Here is a 15,949-nt window from a genome sequence, read left to right on the forward strand (position 1 = left end):
ATAATAGAACATAATTGGTCGTGGAAATGCAGTTATTATTTCGAGGCAAATGACAAGTATTATGCACTCACGCTGTTTCTTATCAAACTTTGAGTGCAGAGTATATCTAAATGTGTGGTTGTGTAACGCACTATGAAAGAAATGATGGTAGCAGAAGTAATGTCATCTGGCAGTGGGAGGTCGTGGCCGAAAGCAACGGATCGGATGAGGGCAAGGCAGCGCGGCGCGGCACGCAGTGTGCGTGGCGCGGTGGCTGTGTGAAGGTGTGTGCTAGTTGTGCTCCAGCGAGGCCCAGTCACTGAGATTGAGGAAGAGTTCTTGACTGAGGTGAGTACATTGCAATATCTCTGTATGTACTTAATAATGCTTTGATTATTACACTTGTACGTGACTCTAACCTGAGTTTGAGTAAAACAGTTCCATTCGAAACTCTACGAGGTGGTTTGCTTACATTGCGGCGAGTGTTCCGAAGCGTAATGCAATGGTAGTGGTGTTGCTGGAGGCTCTGAAGGTACCAGATAACTTACCCAGTCCAGAGAGATATTGCATTAATGCACTCTTAAAGTTGACTAATAGTAAAATGTATATGAGGTGCTGTGCTCTACCTGAAACTACAGTAACGCGCCAGGCACCGGTCTCTCTCTCTCTCTCTCTCTCTCTCTCTCTCTCTCTCTCTCTCTCTCTCTCTCGTGAAATGTGCACGTGTCAAAAAGAGTAAGTAATTCTAGTACTAGAGTAAAACACACACACACACACACACACACACACACACACACATTTTAGGGGCATTACTTAATGCATGATTGGAATTACTAACATAATACGTTATAATAAATTGATAGATTTCGGGCTTTTTATTCGTCATTCATCTTTGCTCAATTTTTTTTTCTTTAGTGTCCAGCATGAGAATACTAAATAATTCGGAATGTGTATCCGAGGACCACAGGTTATCGACGCTGCGGAGCGTAAACGTGTTTGGTTTGAATCCTGTGGGACCGCAACATCTCGTAGCTGTGGCCCCGTGCGGCAAGGTACTGTAATACTTAGATTTTTTCTTCCTGTTGCGTGGATACGAAGTGTACATGTAACCATGTAACTGGAGCAGGAAGCAATCATGTTATCAGATGTGAGAAAATATTGCCTCTTGGGTGTGGTGAATTTGTAGTTACTGGTGAGAAAGAGAAACAACAAAAAGTACCTGTGAAATGGATAATTTTAGGATTTCATCATATATATATATATATATATATATATATATATATATATATATATATATATATATATATATATATATATATATATATACACACACACACATCGATAATGCACGCATGATAGGTGACAGAAAATATTTTTTCTAGAAACAGCAAAATAAGATACTTCAGCCGTCTGATAGGAGGAGTCAAGGGTTAGGAGGAGATGAACCACGCAGTCCTCTTATCCTGTCGATGCAGTCAATACTGCATCTCAATAGTTCAACAGCAGCAGCAGCAGCAGCAGCAGCAGCAGGAGCAGCAGCGTGGTTACTTAGGTATAGAGTGGCCAGTCGCTCCTCGTCGCCGTGCCTGTCTGAAATATCGAGTTTAGCTTTATCCTCTTAAGGACAGGAACAGTGATGGGGACAAAGTTGTTACTTTATCAGTGACATGATGGACGTGGTATCGTGCGTCAAGAACTGTATGATGAGAGAGAGAGAGAGAGAGAGAGAGAGAGAGAGAGAGAGAGAGAGAGAGAGAGAGAGAGAGAGAGAGAGATCAATATTCAAAGTACTGAGGGGAGTGACCTTCGCAGCCTGGAGCGGGAAGGCATAACATGAGATATAACAACACTGTAATCAGCCTGAGGGGCATAGCCTGGCAGTACTGAGTGAACCTCCCTCATAGCAGAGGCGTGTGTGTGAGCGTGCATGCATCGCTGGCTTGAGCTGACGTCTTTCATCGCATGGTTTGTGAAGGAAGTGGCGCTGCCCGCAGGATCTGTAAGTTGCATTCTTAACGGAACTCTGATGTTTGTGGGCATGCTAGTGTGTGTCATATCACCTGACAAGAAAAAAAGAAGAAAAGTGGGAAAACTTTACGTAGGTTCCTAAGGTTAGAAATGCGCCTTATGATTCTCTCTCTCTCTCTCTCTCTCTCTCTCTCTCTCTCTCTCTCTCTCTCTCTCTCTCTCTCTCTCTCTCTCTCTCTCTCTCTCTCCTGAATGCATGTATGTATGAAGACTATCAATATAGTTTATCGCTCAATATAGCATGTGACTTGGATAGACAAGTGCATTGGTTCCATCCAGTCTTTGGCGCTGCGAGCAATACGCTGCACTGCCCTGACCAACGCCGCAGCGCCCACGCACGCCCAGCAGGTAGCGGGCGGCGTGCCTGGAGGTGTGGTGTCGGGCGCGTTGTTTGTGGACACCGGAAGTATATGTTGTTTGAGCACCGTAGGCTGTTTTGTGAATGAAACCGTATGTAGCAGGAGGTTGTGTGTGTGTGTGTGTGTGTGTGTGTGTATGTGTGTGTGTGTGTGTGTGTGTGTGTGTGTGTGTGTGTGTGTGTGTGTGTGTGTGTGTGTGTGTGTATGTGTGTGTGTGTGTGTGTGTTAAGAGAGCAATGAGCTTGTGATTGAGCGTTGAACACGTTCATGTACAGTTAAAATTAAACACAAACTTGTCAGATGATGTTACGAGTGAAGCGCTCTACTGGTCACCACCACCACCATCACCATCACTACTACTACTACTACTACTACTACTACTACTACTACTACCACCACGACTACTACAAGGCACCAGCACCACTATCACCCACCACCAGAATTACTTTCACTGTTAGCATCACTAGTACTACTGAAACTGATACTGTTACTACCACTACCACTAACAGGGCTAAAAGAAAAAAATAAGTATATTACCAAATAAAAGTGCCCAAATATGTTCTAAGCTTCTAGAAATGATAAGAAGTAAAAGTTTTTTGAGAAGGAAAACAAGAAGATATAAATCAAAATAGAAAAAAAAGAAAAAAAAGTAATAAAACTTGTAGAAGGAGGAGGAGGAAGAGGAGGAGGAGGAGGAGGAGGAGGAGGAGGAGAATGTGCTTCCACGCCTCCTTCCCTCTCCCAAATTTCTTCCACCCCCGCCTGGAGCAGAGCCAAGGGAGGGAAGGAGCGTGGAGAGAAGGAGAGGGAGGGAGCGTAGAGAGAGAGAGAGAGAGAGAGAGAGAGAGAGAGAGAGAGAGAGAGAGAGAGAGAGAGAGAGAGAGAGAGAGAGAGGGGGGGGAGAAGGGGGAGGAGGCGTCATGCTGGAGGTGGAACAAGAAGAAAAACATCCCATACTTGAAGACCTCAGCCTGCAGGGAAACAAAAGAAATAAGGGAGGAAGAAGAAGAAAAAAAAAAGAAAAATAAATAATTAGCCATCATTACACACACACACACACACACACACACACACACACACAGGAACTACCCATTACCAAAGCCAGGTACCGACGGCTTCCTACTGGATGAAGCACCTTTCCTACCCTTATTTTTAGCTAGAGCGACATGTCAACTCGAGGGATTTTAATAGGTAAATGTCATAGGCCAGAAGTCGTGACGTCAGTTAAGCTACACCACCTTTCTCAACCCTACTCCATGTCTGCCTCCCCATCTCCACTCCCTTCTTGTTTCTACATTTCTCACACCCCTTCCCTATCGCCTCCATCTAAGCCCCCCTTCTCTCTCTCTCTCTCTCTCTCTCTCTCTCTGGAGGTGGGGAAAAGGGACGGTAAGAGGGATATGGAGGGGGAGAGGAAGAAAGCGATATAAGATACACGTCAGAGGCAGCTCTAGCCAATGACAGTTGTACATGCGTATTTACAACCATCAGCTGAGCGCGCCGCAACAATAGGGAAACTTGAGCCACCGCGCAAAACCCACAAATTGATGCAGGAGGAGGAGGAGGAGAAGGAGGAGGAGGAGGGAGGGGAGCGGGTGGTAGTTCAAGAGGAGGGGAGGTGGATATTTAGTGTTGGTAAAGGATGTAGGAAAGAGGAACAACAGCAGGAGGAGGAGGAGGAGGAGGAGAAAGAAGAGGAGGAGTGGGCAGTACATAAGATGATTATGGATGGAAAGAGGAGAAGGAAGAGGAGGAGAAGCGGATGGTAATTTGAGAGAGAGAGAGAGAGAGAGAGAGAGAGAGAGAGAGAGAGAGAGAGAGAGAGAGAGAGAGAGAGAGAGAGAGAGAGAGAGAGAGAGAGAGAGAGAGAGAGAGAGAGAGAGACTTAATGAAGACTTATAATGAGTTCAAGCATTTAAGAATTTACAGTAAAGAGAAGGAGGAAGAAAAAGAAGAAGAAAAAAAGAGAAGGACGAGAAATGATGAACAAAAATTTCCCTAGACTCTATTATACGATGAAAGGGAAAAAAAAAGGAAAAAAAAGAAGCAAGGATGTCAGCAAATGGAGAAGGGCGTGGCAGGAGAGGGAACGGAAGAGGAAGTAAGGAGTATGCAAATGAAGGAAGAGAGAGAGAGAGAGAGAGAGAGAGAGAGAGAGAGAGAGAGAGAGAGAGAGAGAGAGAGAGAGAGAGAGAGAGAGAGAGAGAGAGAGAGAGGATAAAAAGTGACAGGAAAAAAAAAGAACTAGGAGTCCAAAAAATCGCAAAGGGAACATGATAAAGAGGGAGATAAAGACGACGATGAAAGAGGAGGAGGAGGAGAGGAAAGGAAAATGCTACATGTGAACAGTAATTGAAGGAAGAAGAGGTATACTATGACGAGAGAGAGAGAGAGAGAGAGAGAGAGAGAGAGAGAGAGAGAGAGAGAGAGAGAGAGAGAGAGAGAGAGAGAGAGAAACAACATGATGAAAGAGGAAGAGAAGGAGAGGAAAGAGAAGACGTAGGAGGAGGAGAGGAGGAAAAAAAAAACGCACATGAGAGCAAACAGTAACCGGGAGGAGTAAGGAAAAGGGAAAAAAAAGAAAAAAAAGACACATTACTAAAAAAAAAAAAAACACTAAAGAGAAGGAAGGAGGGATGGAAGGAAGAAGAAGAAGAAATCCGAACGAAGGGAGTGAGGGAGAGAGGGAGGAGTGTTGTGACGAGTGGGAGGTTCAGGTTCTGTTAAAAGTTGAAGGTAGAATAGAAGGAGGAGCAGCAGAAGGAGGACCAGGAGGGGAATAACCTAGCCCGGTACAGTTAGGGACACCCGCCACCTGCCCCTGATCCTCCCGCGGGACAGTAACGGGCGCACGGCCACCTCCATGTGCCAAGGAGCGGGCAGGGGAGGGGGGGATGGCAGGGGAGCATTGGAGCAAGGGAGAGTCGCAACGCTGTGGTGTTGTGGTGAAGGGGGGTGTTGTGCGTTGCGTTGCATGTGGCGGGGTGGGGGGTGGATGAAAATGATAGGTGAAAAAAGGTAGGTATGTTTAATACAGAGACTGCCACGTGTTCTTGGAAATTCTCTTATGTTCCTGTGTTTCGTGTGGGTTAGGTGCAGATAAGGTAGGCGATGCGGGTGCGTGGGTGTGTGGATATACGTAGATGCAAGGGTGGTATAGATGGTGCTGCAAAGTTTAGGTGTGGGTGGATGTTTCGTGTGGGTTAGGTGTAGGAGAGGTGAGTGATGTGGGTGCAAGGGTGGTGTGGGTGTGGGTGAAGATGATAACAGGTGTAGATGGATTAATGTGGGTAGGTGATTTCGATGGCGTGATAAAGAGGCATAACTCATGGTGTAGATGGAAGGGTGTGGGAGTAGATGGGCGTACATTGGTGTAGATGAAGATGTAACAGAGTTGAGATGATACAGATGGTCGTGAGGGAAAATTACAGGTTGTGATGTGGATGGAGGGTGTGAGGGAATGAAGACGAGGTAGAAAAAAAAATTCATTAGTTTGTGCACATTAAAAAAAAAAAGTGATAAGCGTAGTTAAGTGGGAGTAGATAGGCAGATATATTGATACGTAGATAGTTAGGATGTTGCCTCTTTTATTAGAAGGAAGAGATAGATGAGATAATGATAGTAGAAGCAGATATGATTAACTTACCACTAAGACCATCATCATTGTTGCTAGTATCATCATCACCATCGTTATCGTGCATACAGATAGACGGAAGAAGGCAGTAGAGGTAAACAGGCAATCAATTGAGATAATGCTGGTAGTCTACTTCTATCTTGAAATTGAGCCATAAACTTTCCTCGCAAGTATAATATGATAACATCAAACAGGTTAATTATTTAGGTTAAGTCAGCCTACACTTTTCACATCTATACTACATGGGGCTATAAAACGCTAACTGAAAGACCTATCAAGTCAGAGTAACAAGTACCGTGCAAACCGCTAACTGCAACCAATAGACTCGTGGCGGTTGCATAATTCATACGGGAACCTAGGTCACTGTGCTTTCTGTGTCTCCCCCACCCTGCTTCTTCTGGTCCTATTGACTTGAAGAACCTGCTTGCAAATCGTTTTGAGCCTGTTTTCAGCTTCAGATACTCATACCTAGTGGAAAAAGACAAAAAAAAAAAAAGAAAGAAACGAGAAAATATACTCTGCTCCGGGCTGTACTATAAAAAGAAGTCGTTTGTGTTGTGTTATCAAGGGCTCCAGTGGACGGCCCGCCCTGGCCCGAGGGGGATCACGCTGGGCTGCTAGATGGCGAGCGTGCCGGAACAGAAGGAGGAGGAGGTGGTGGTGGTGGTGGTGCTGGAGCGTTGGAGTAAAGCGAAATACACGCGAAATACTTTAGAGGAGGAGAAACAAGCATGGGAGTGAAGGAATCGGTGTTTTTGTTTGTTATTTTTTCTGTTTTTCTCTGTGATAAGGTGACACGTTAAGGATAAACAAATATATAGATAAATACTCGTAGAATAGCTTACTTAATTCCTGCTGTCCAAAAAGTGAGGAGAAAAAGATGTTCCAAGTCAAGGAATGGGAGTTTCTTAACTTTTCTATCTTTTTGCCCTGTAAAGGTGACAGGCCAAGGTTAAAGAATGAATAAATAAATAAATAGGATAGCCTGCTTAATCAATGCCATCCCCAAGAAAAGAAGAGAAGGAAAGAGAGAAGGACTAGAAGTTTTCGTTCATTTTTCTCTTTTCCCCTGCGTTCAGGTAAATGACCAAGGATTACTAAAAGAATAGGTACATGAATACATACACTGAAAAGAACACCTTACTTAATCACCTCTACCTAAAAAAAAAAGTAAGGAGCAAAAGTGTTAGAAGAAGTACTCTCAAACATTCCACATACCTACTCCACCCACCTCACCCCACCCACTCCTTTAACACTCTTCCCCCTCTGAAATCAAGCCTCTGCCCACGCCCACACTACTCCTTCGCCCCCAACCCCCCCTTGTCTTCCCCTCCTTATCCTCCTGGTCCACCCACACCCCAAACCCTCGCCCACGACTCGCTGCCTCACCTCAACCTACACCTTTCCTACACCATCATTTCAACCCACATCCCCTGCAGCCTAACCCACACTGCTACCCTTTACCATTACCCTTAGCCCACACTCTTACGCACCCTCTTACACTGTCACCCTAAGTAGCCCTCTACACCTTTTACACTCTTATGCTCCCTATAAAGTATAAGTAGGTCTTTATAGTCTGTTTTTACATCTTATTTCTTCACCAACCCTTATATTTGTCTTCTGTTTATTGTAAGTTCCCTAAAGTACTTCGTTTTTTTCCTCACAAATGTTTTTTACATGCAAGATTTCCGTGAAAAGAAGCTTCCATGGTGGTAAATTAGGTTAGGTTAGGGTAGGTTAGGTTAGGTTAGGTTAGGTTAGGTTAGGTTAGGTTAGGGTAGGGTAGGTTAGGTTAGGTTAGGTTAGGTTAGGTTAGGGTAGGGTAGGTTAGGTTAGGTTAGGTTAGGTTAGGTTAGGCCAGGTTAGGTTAGGTTAGGTGAAATCTGTCATTGGAAGAGTTAGGTTAGGTTAGGTTAGGTTAGGTGAAATCTGTCATTGGAAGAGTTATTTTTAGGTGAATTTTCATATAGCAATCTTCATAGGAGTAGAAAATACTGAAGTAGAATATACGCAGCCATGTCCCTCTATATCCTTACATACACACCCTAGACCGTCCTAGTCTCTCCCTTCCCCCTCTCCTCCCCGCACACACGCACACCAATGCAGGCTAATGTCACGTAATCTCTCTCACCTTACATCCTTACAGCCTCACCCTAGACAACCACAGCCTCTCCTTTCCCCTTCTCTCCTCCCCCGCACACGCACACCCTTGCAAGCTAATGTCACGTAATGGCCACTAATGAGGACAGCCATCACGGCCTCCTGTTCCTCTCCTCCTCCTCCTCTTGCTCTTCCGTCTCCTCTAACTACCATCACCACCACCACCACCACCACCGTCAATAAATAAATTAGTAACGGTGGCCAATTATAACAGTAGGTAGTATTAATAAAATCACAACCATGACGCATCTCTTCAGCCGGCGCCGCATAATCACGTAGTGTAGATAACGAGTAGCAGCGTTTGGGGCGAGATTTACGGCGCAGACAAGAGGTTTTACGAGAACAGGAGAGGAGAGAGGAGAGGAGGGGAGAGTAGAGGAGAGTAGGGGGTGGGAATGTTTCAAAGTAGATGGAAGAGAAAAAGAGGGAGAGGAAGGGAGGGGGAGAAGTGGTGGAAATTGTTGTTATAGTAGTAGTAGTAGTAGTAGTAGTAGTAGCAGTAGTAGACCTCTTCAGGGGATAGGAGCTGCAAGGAGCCTTTTTTTCCATTTTTGTTGCCCTAGACCAGAGCCTCTCTTACATAAATAAAGGAGGTGGTGGAGGAGCTGAAGGAGTAGTAGTAGTAGTAGTAGTAGTAGTAGTAGTAGTTGTAGTAGTTCGAGGAGGAGAGGTGAGGAAAGGATAAGAAAAAGAGAGGAACAGAAGGAGAAAACAGAGTGAGAAGAATTCTGATGAAGAAGAGGAAGAGAATCAGTGAGGAATCAGGGAGTGGCACTGGGTGAGGGTGAGGCCGAGCTCGGAGTATGTGGGAACCGTAGCAAGGCGGAGGCGAGAAGACGAGAACGATAACAATGAAGAGAGGAACAAAAAACACCAGAACACACATGCGACAAGTCATCTTGCTCCTGCCGGGCCTCCCTTGTCCTTCCTCGGGGCGGCGGCAGTGGCAGTGAGGCGCGGGAGGTACTGGTGAAGGCTGGTGAAGGGCGGGCGAGGGGCGGGGCTGGGTTAGTGAGGCGAGAGCTTGGGAATAAAGAGCTTTTGTGTACAGCAAGGACAAGGTCTGGTATGTATTGGAGGCAAGGCAAGGGTTGGGCAGGAAGCGAGAGGTGTTAGGCAAGGGTTACGGGTCGCTAAGAGGCGGGGTGATGATGGGAAGAAAGGGAAGGAAGGGACGAGAGGGGGCGACCAAGGACAGGTAAAGAGTTTAGAGACAGAGGAGAGGAGGGGAGAAGGGAAGATGGAGGTATAAGGAATAAATTATTGGAGGAGGAGAAGGAGGAGAAGGGGCGAAAGAGAGAAGAGACGGGGGGAGGAAAACTGGTAAGAAAAGGAGAAGGACGGGAGGAAGGGGGTATAAGTTAGGAAGGGTAGGATGATGATAATGAGAAGGTGGCGAAGAAGGAAAACGGCAAAAGAAACAGTGATTAGGAGGAACAGGAGGAGGAGGCGAGGAAGGAGAGGGAGGAGAAAAAATAAAAGCAGGATGATGATAATAAGGAGGAGGCGAAGAAGAAGGAATGAGGCAAAAGAAGTAGAAATTAGGAAGAACGGAAAGAGGAGGAAGAGGAGGGGGAGGAGGAGGAGCTAGAAAAGAAGAGGGAAGGAGTAAAATGAAGAATATGATGATGATAATGTGGAGGAAAAGATGAAGAAGAGAAGGACTGAGGTAAAAGAAGCAAAGATTTGGAAGAACAAGAGTAGGAGGAGGCAGGAAAACGAGTAAAAGTCAGGAGTAGGATGATAACGTGGAAGAAAAGGTGGAAAAGAGAAGAAATGAAGCAAAATAAGCAGATATTAGGAGGAACAAGAGTGGGAGGTGGTGGTGGTGGTGGTGGTGGGCAAGGACAGGAGCGGCAAGGGCGGCAGGAGCTCATTTCAGCGTGCCACGTCAAGTTCCCCCCGTAAAGGCAGCCCCGCCCCCTTGTGAGTCCCCACCAAGGCCCCGCAGAGGTGGTGCGAGGCGCGGCGGCCACCTGGTGATTAGCCCTGATGTACAGATCACCTTTACCTTCTTTAAAAGGCTGCCAACACCAGGCGAGGCGAGCTGGGCAGACCCACCAGCACCACTACCACCACCTCCTTCACTGTCACTATCACTGCTGCTTCTAGTACTACTCCTATTTCTACTACTGATATGCTACTACTACTACTACTACTACTACTACTACTACTACTACTACTACTACTACTACTACTATCCCAGTTTATCCCAGTTTTCATTCAAATTTTCAAGGTATATTTGTTTTTCATCTTCCATTATATTCTATACCTTTCTTTTCTCATCTAGTTCTGTTTTTCACTTTCCCTTTCCTTTCTAATGACAGTTCACCCTTATGTCCACATCACACCGAGCGCTCCTGATAATTTAGATACTCCCAAATGTCTAGATGTCTCGTCCTTTCTACACCAGCCTCATCCTTCCTTTCCTTCTCTTTCTCCCACTCTCTCCCCCGCAGCGTGAGATTAGTTAGTTAGGTGGTGGACGCATGCTTGGCTTGGCGACGTCATGCGTGATCGTCCATGACCCACTACTAAATTCCTGCCGAGTGAGAAAGACAGACAAAAAAAACACGAAAACTTTTGGCATTTGAAACCTTGTCTGACTCGAAAAGAAAGTTAAATATTTTACATTCGGCTGAACAAATGGTCCTCAGTCGGCGGAAGTGTGTGTGTGTGTGTGTGTATATGTGTGTGTGTGTGTGTGTGTGTGTATGTATGTGTGTGTGTGTGTGTGTGTGTGTGTGTGTGTGTGTGTTCTTTACTTAATTTCTACGTATGTACTGTACACGTAAGATTTTCGAGGAATGCGTCGTGACTCACCAAATATTCATCAATCAATATACGACTGAGAGAGAGAGAGAGAGAGAGAGAGAGAGAGAGAGAGAGAGAGAGAGAGAGAGAGAGAGAGAGAGAGAGACTATAATGTCATCACCACCTCTCTCTCTCTCTCTCTCTCTCTCTCTCTCTCTCTCTCTCTCTCCTTAATTACCTTGAGTCAGAAAATAACAAGACTGAGAAAAATCGTTTAATTGTGTCTTGTTAGGTTGTTAAGCGCCGCGACACGGGCTTGGCTGGCTAGGAGGAGGAGGCTGAGGAGGATGAGAAGGAGGAGGAGGAGGAGGAGGAGGGAGGGAGGGAGGGAGGGAGGAAAGGAGGTACATGAGAGAGGGAGGGAGAATGGGGGTGTTCAGTATGTTATGTCTGTTTGTTCTGTGCTGTGTGTGTGTGTGTGTGTGTGTGTGTGTGTGTGTGTGTGGTAATTGTTTTGTACTTCATAGCCGTCCCCTCCTCCTCCTCCTTCTCCTCCTCCTCCTCTCTTGCACTCTTCTTCCTCTTGCACTTTATATTCAAATTTTTATCCTTTCGCTTCTTTTTTATCATGTTTTATTCGTTATGGTCATTGCTTCCTTCCTTTCCCTTTTTTCTATATTCTCTAGTTCCTCCTTACTTTCTTCATCCTTCTCCTTCACCTTCTTCTTCTCCTTCTTTTTGTTGTTCTTGATCTTGTTGTTATTCTTGTTGTTCTTTTCTTTCTCCTCCTCCTCCTCCTCCTCCTCCTAGCAATACTCCAGTCAGCTTGCCAACCCGAGCCACTCTAAAGTTTATGGACCAGAACCTTCCCGTCCACTGAAAGAAAAATGTCGCGTACCAATTAGTGAGTCGATGTAACGCACCTCTCTCTCTCTCTCTCTCTCTCTCTCTCTCTCTCTCTCTCTCTGTAACACTTGCTGAAATTAATCGACACAGGTGTGAAAAATTGTCAGGAATTTTAAAACCACATATGGCTTCAAGAGAGAGAGAGAGAGAGAGAGAGAGAAAGAGAGAGGCTGGTTTCGCTGTTCCCTATTTGCTGATTGAATGGGGGTAAGCAATATAGGGATTGTTCTTACCTTCAATTTAAACTGTATTATTAAAGATGTATTATTACTGATGCGAGGTCAGGCTGATGTAAGCAGACCAATAAGCAAAGGTCAGAGGCATATTATCATTACTATTATTTCCCTCTTATTTCCTCCTCCACTATCACTTCCTCCCGTGTCGTAACGTTATAAAAGGCAAAGTCATTCATTACGGTTACATTTATTCAGGCCATTCACCCTCTGATTATTACGGCCTCCCCTTCTGGTAAAATAAAATGATATATGAGTTCAGAGTGTATTTTAAAAAAGACGACTGATAGAGAAATTCATACTATGGTTTTAACACTTATACTCCTTCGGTGGCCGCTTTGTTAACCCTCATAGCAGAGTAAAAATGGTTTGCATGGGGATATAGAAGAGAAAAGTGAGAAAAAAAGGGTTAATCTTGTCTTTTTTATGGTAGTTTCCAAAAAAGATTAAATGAAATTATACACATTATCGTACTTTCATTATGAGTCGTATAACTTTCCTATTCGTCTTTCAGAGTTTCTTAGAGAGGTCAAATACGATTATGTCCATACAGTATATTCTCCTCAAGAGTCGTGCACCCTCACTGTTCGTTTCAAAGGTTTTCCAAAGGAGTAAAATAAAAATGTCTGTAATCACACTTTCATCATCGTGAGTAGCGGCTCCTCGCTGTACGTTTTTTAAAAAGACACGTGACATCACTGAATTTACATGATACTGACGTACTTTTTGACCCAAGCGTTTCAAATTAATATCATGTACATTATTTTTTCCCCCAGAAGATTTAAGATTAATTCCGTGTACTGATTTTTTTTTCTGTGGAGAATTTCTGATTAAACAGTGTAGTTTTTTTTTCTACGTGGTTGATTTCATAATAATTCCCTTTACTACCTTTGTCTTTTTATTTTCATTTCGTATGATAATTAATTTTCGCTAAAGATTTCATATTAATTCCTTGTATTTTATTTATTTATTCACTTATTTACTTTTTTATCAAAATTTTTTACTTATTTTCTTCGCGGATCATTCCGGATTAAACTCGTGGCCAAACAGTGACGCAACGTGACGGGCTTTGATCCTCCTGACCTTATAATCCCTGTTTGATGAATGGCTGATGAAATGCATTACGTCACGGCGACTTAGCACGTGATTGGTGGAGATGGGACGGTGGTGGTGGCGGTGGTGGTCGTGGCTAGTGATGGTGGTGGTAGTTAGAGAGAGAAAGAGAGAAGAAGGAAGGGAGGGGGGAGCGTTAATGGCTGAGGAGGGAGGAGGGAGATAGGACCGCGATAAGTAATGAGAGGAGAATTGGGAAAGGGAGATCCAGTGGTGATAAGGAAGAGAAGTAAAATGAGGCAATGGATAGAGAAGGAAGGGAAGAGAAAGGGTTTACTGATAAGGACGATAAAAAGAGAAGAGAAGCATGCGAGTTGGCAATAACGAAGTAAGGAAGGGAAGGCTTAAAACAGAAAAAAAAAAAAATGGAGAGGAAAACGGAGAAAGGGTGTTAGGAGGAAGAACAAAGAAGAAATGGTGGGGTCAGAAGATATATTAGTGAAAGGGAAAGACTACATACAGAAAGATAAATTAGGGACGAAGAGGAAGAGGAAGCAATGGAATGAATAAGTAGTTAAGGAGAGAGTAAATATATATAAGAGGGAAGGGAGAAGCATAATAGAGAAACAAAACAAAACAAACTATGGAAGAACGGGAAAATTAAGAAGGAAAATGGAAATGAAATAAGAAAAAAGAATAAGACGACGAGAAAAGAGAAAGAACAACAAAAACACGAGGAATAAAAGAAATGATAAGGAGGAAGAAAATAAAAAGGAATGAAGGAAAAACAGGAACAGCAACACTAAGACAAAGTGAAGAAAGAAATTATTACGAAGAATAGGAAGAAGAAAATGGAGGAGGAAAAAGAAGAAAATAGCAACTACAAGAAGAAAAGAAAAAAAAAAACAAGAAGAAAGAGAATATTAAAAGAGAAACAGGAATAGGAATAGGAATGGGAATGGGTGACGGGGCGTTGAGTCAGTCACCTAGGAATGTTTACCTATCGAGTGTGGGGGAGGGTGGTGGTTGCCATGACGACGGGGACGCCACACCTCCACCACCTGCCTGATTAAATGTGCAAGGTGTGGCTGGGATGCTGGGTGGGGGAGGCAGGGGGAGGCAGGGGGAAGTGATATGGTGGTTGTAGAGAGAGAGAGAGAGAGAGAGAGAGAGAGAGAGAGAGAGAGAGAGAGTAGCATACTGTTCGTGATATCGGCATGTTGTTTAAAAGAGATGCAATTTGGATAAGTGAGAAAGGTATTATTACGTGTGTTATCCCTTCTCTTTTTCTCTATTCCTCCTCCTCCTCCTCCTCCTCCTCCTCCTCCTCCGTTGTTTCTTAGGGGGCTTGTTTGTAATAAACTACACTGTCTGGTACAGAAGGCAAGAGATAGGATAGTAAAAGCGAAGGTTTCTCCCCAAGCAGAGAAGGAAAAAGAAAAAGAATAAAAAGAAGAGGAAGAAGAAGAAGCCATCCAACATAGAAAGATGAAAATATACATAAAAGGTTTCATCGGAACTAGAAAACTATCACGAATGGACAGAAGTAGAAGGAAGGCACAGAAGGAGAAAGAAAAAGAAGAAGAAGAAAAAGGAGAAGAAGAAGAAGAAGAAGAAGAAGAAGAAGAAGAAGAAGTAATAAAAATAGAAGCAGCAGTAATAATAGCATCCTCACATTGCATTTTTGACGTAATCTATCTACGGCGACACATTTACACACACACACACACACACACACACACACACACACACACACACACACACACACACACACGCAAGCAATACCAACCTAATAATAACAACACTACCACGTAAATACACACACACACACACACTGCAACACACACACAAACACACATACACATAGCGAGGTTAATGCACCACTTCGCAATTTACTAAACACTGCGGGAACACGACGAAAAGAAGCAATAGTTACCGAAGCGTTAGACCCGATCGTTATCCCAGCATGCTTGTTATCAGCCGGAGTTTACGCCTCTCTGATTACACGTTGGGCGAGGCGTGGGCGAGAGGGCGGCTAGTGGTGGTGGGCGAGGATGGGTAGTGAGTAGGGTGGGTAGTAAGTGAGTGGATGGTGTGGTTTTCAGGTCGTGGTGGGCGAGGTAGTAGTGGCATGCTCTTTGTGGTTATGTGGAGTAGTGAAGTGGAGTGGTTGGGTAACCTGAAGGTGGGGTGGATGTGATGGGTGAGAGTGAGAGAGTCGTGTGTGAGTCGAGGGAGTGGATGGGTGTTGCAGGTGGTGATGGGCGGATGTTGTGGTGAAGGGAAGGTGGTTTGTGTGGATGGTGGTGGTGGTGGTTGAGGGATTGGGTAATGGGTAGACGGATAAATGCGTGACTTGTGTGGATTGATGTGTTTTTGACATTTGGATGGAAAATGGATAAATATAAATAGATACGAGTGACTCAGAATAAACGAGGTAGGTAGTTATGAGTGATTAATGAGTGAAGGAAGAATGAAGTGACGGGTAAAACTAGACAAATATATACCGAATTTCCAGGCAGTACAATGAATAGATAGTTGAGGGCTGTTAGGGATGGATGAAGTGAAAAGATAAAGCGAATGATGAGTGGAGGACGAATAAACAGAGAGAACTGCATTGAAACGTTATTAATTAATATATATAAGGAATAGATGAGATGAGACAAATAGGATTAAATCATGAGAAAAAAAAAACAGATAAAAAGGAAGAATTAGATATCAGTAAATGACTTTTCTTTCTGTGATGGATTGACGAGGTAAATAGAAGAGGGCGATTAGTGTCAGGTGTAAGAAGATGAGGGTTGAGCAAGCGACAGGTGAGGTCAGGTGAACGGAAAGAAAGC

At 44.2% G+C, this 15,949-nt stretch overlaps 1 protein-coding gene across 1 annotated transcript in view; it reads left to right on the forward strand.

Moving 5' to 3' along the window:
* Nucleotides 1–50: 50 nt before the first annotated feature.
* The window catches only part of LOC135103140 (ras-related protein Rab-23-like), an 81,413-nt gene continuing 65,514 nt past the window's right edge, over nucleotides 51–15,949 (forward strand). Inside the window, exon 1 of the mRNA XM_064009205.1 lies at nucleotides 51–327. The gene's annotated coding sequence lies outside the window, so the exon portion shown is untranslated. The remainder of the gene's footprint in view (nucleotides 328–15,949) is intronic.

The sequence above is a fragment of the Scylla paramamosain genome, chromosome 8 (assembly GCF_035594125.1).
Source record: "Scylla paramamosain isolate STU-SP2022 chromosome 8, ASM3559412v1, whole genome shotgun sequence".
Taxonomy (NCBI): domain Eukaryota; kingdom Metazoa; phylum Arthropoda; class Malacostraca; order Decapoda; family Portunidae; genus Scylla; species Scylla paramamosain.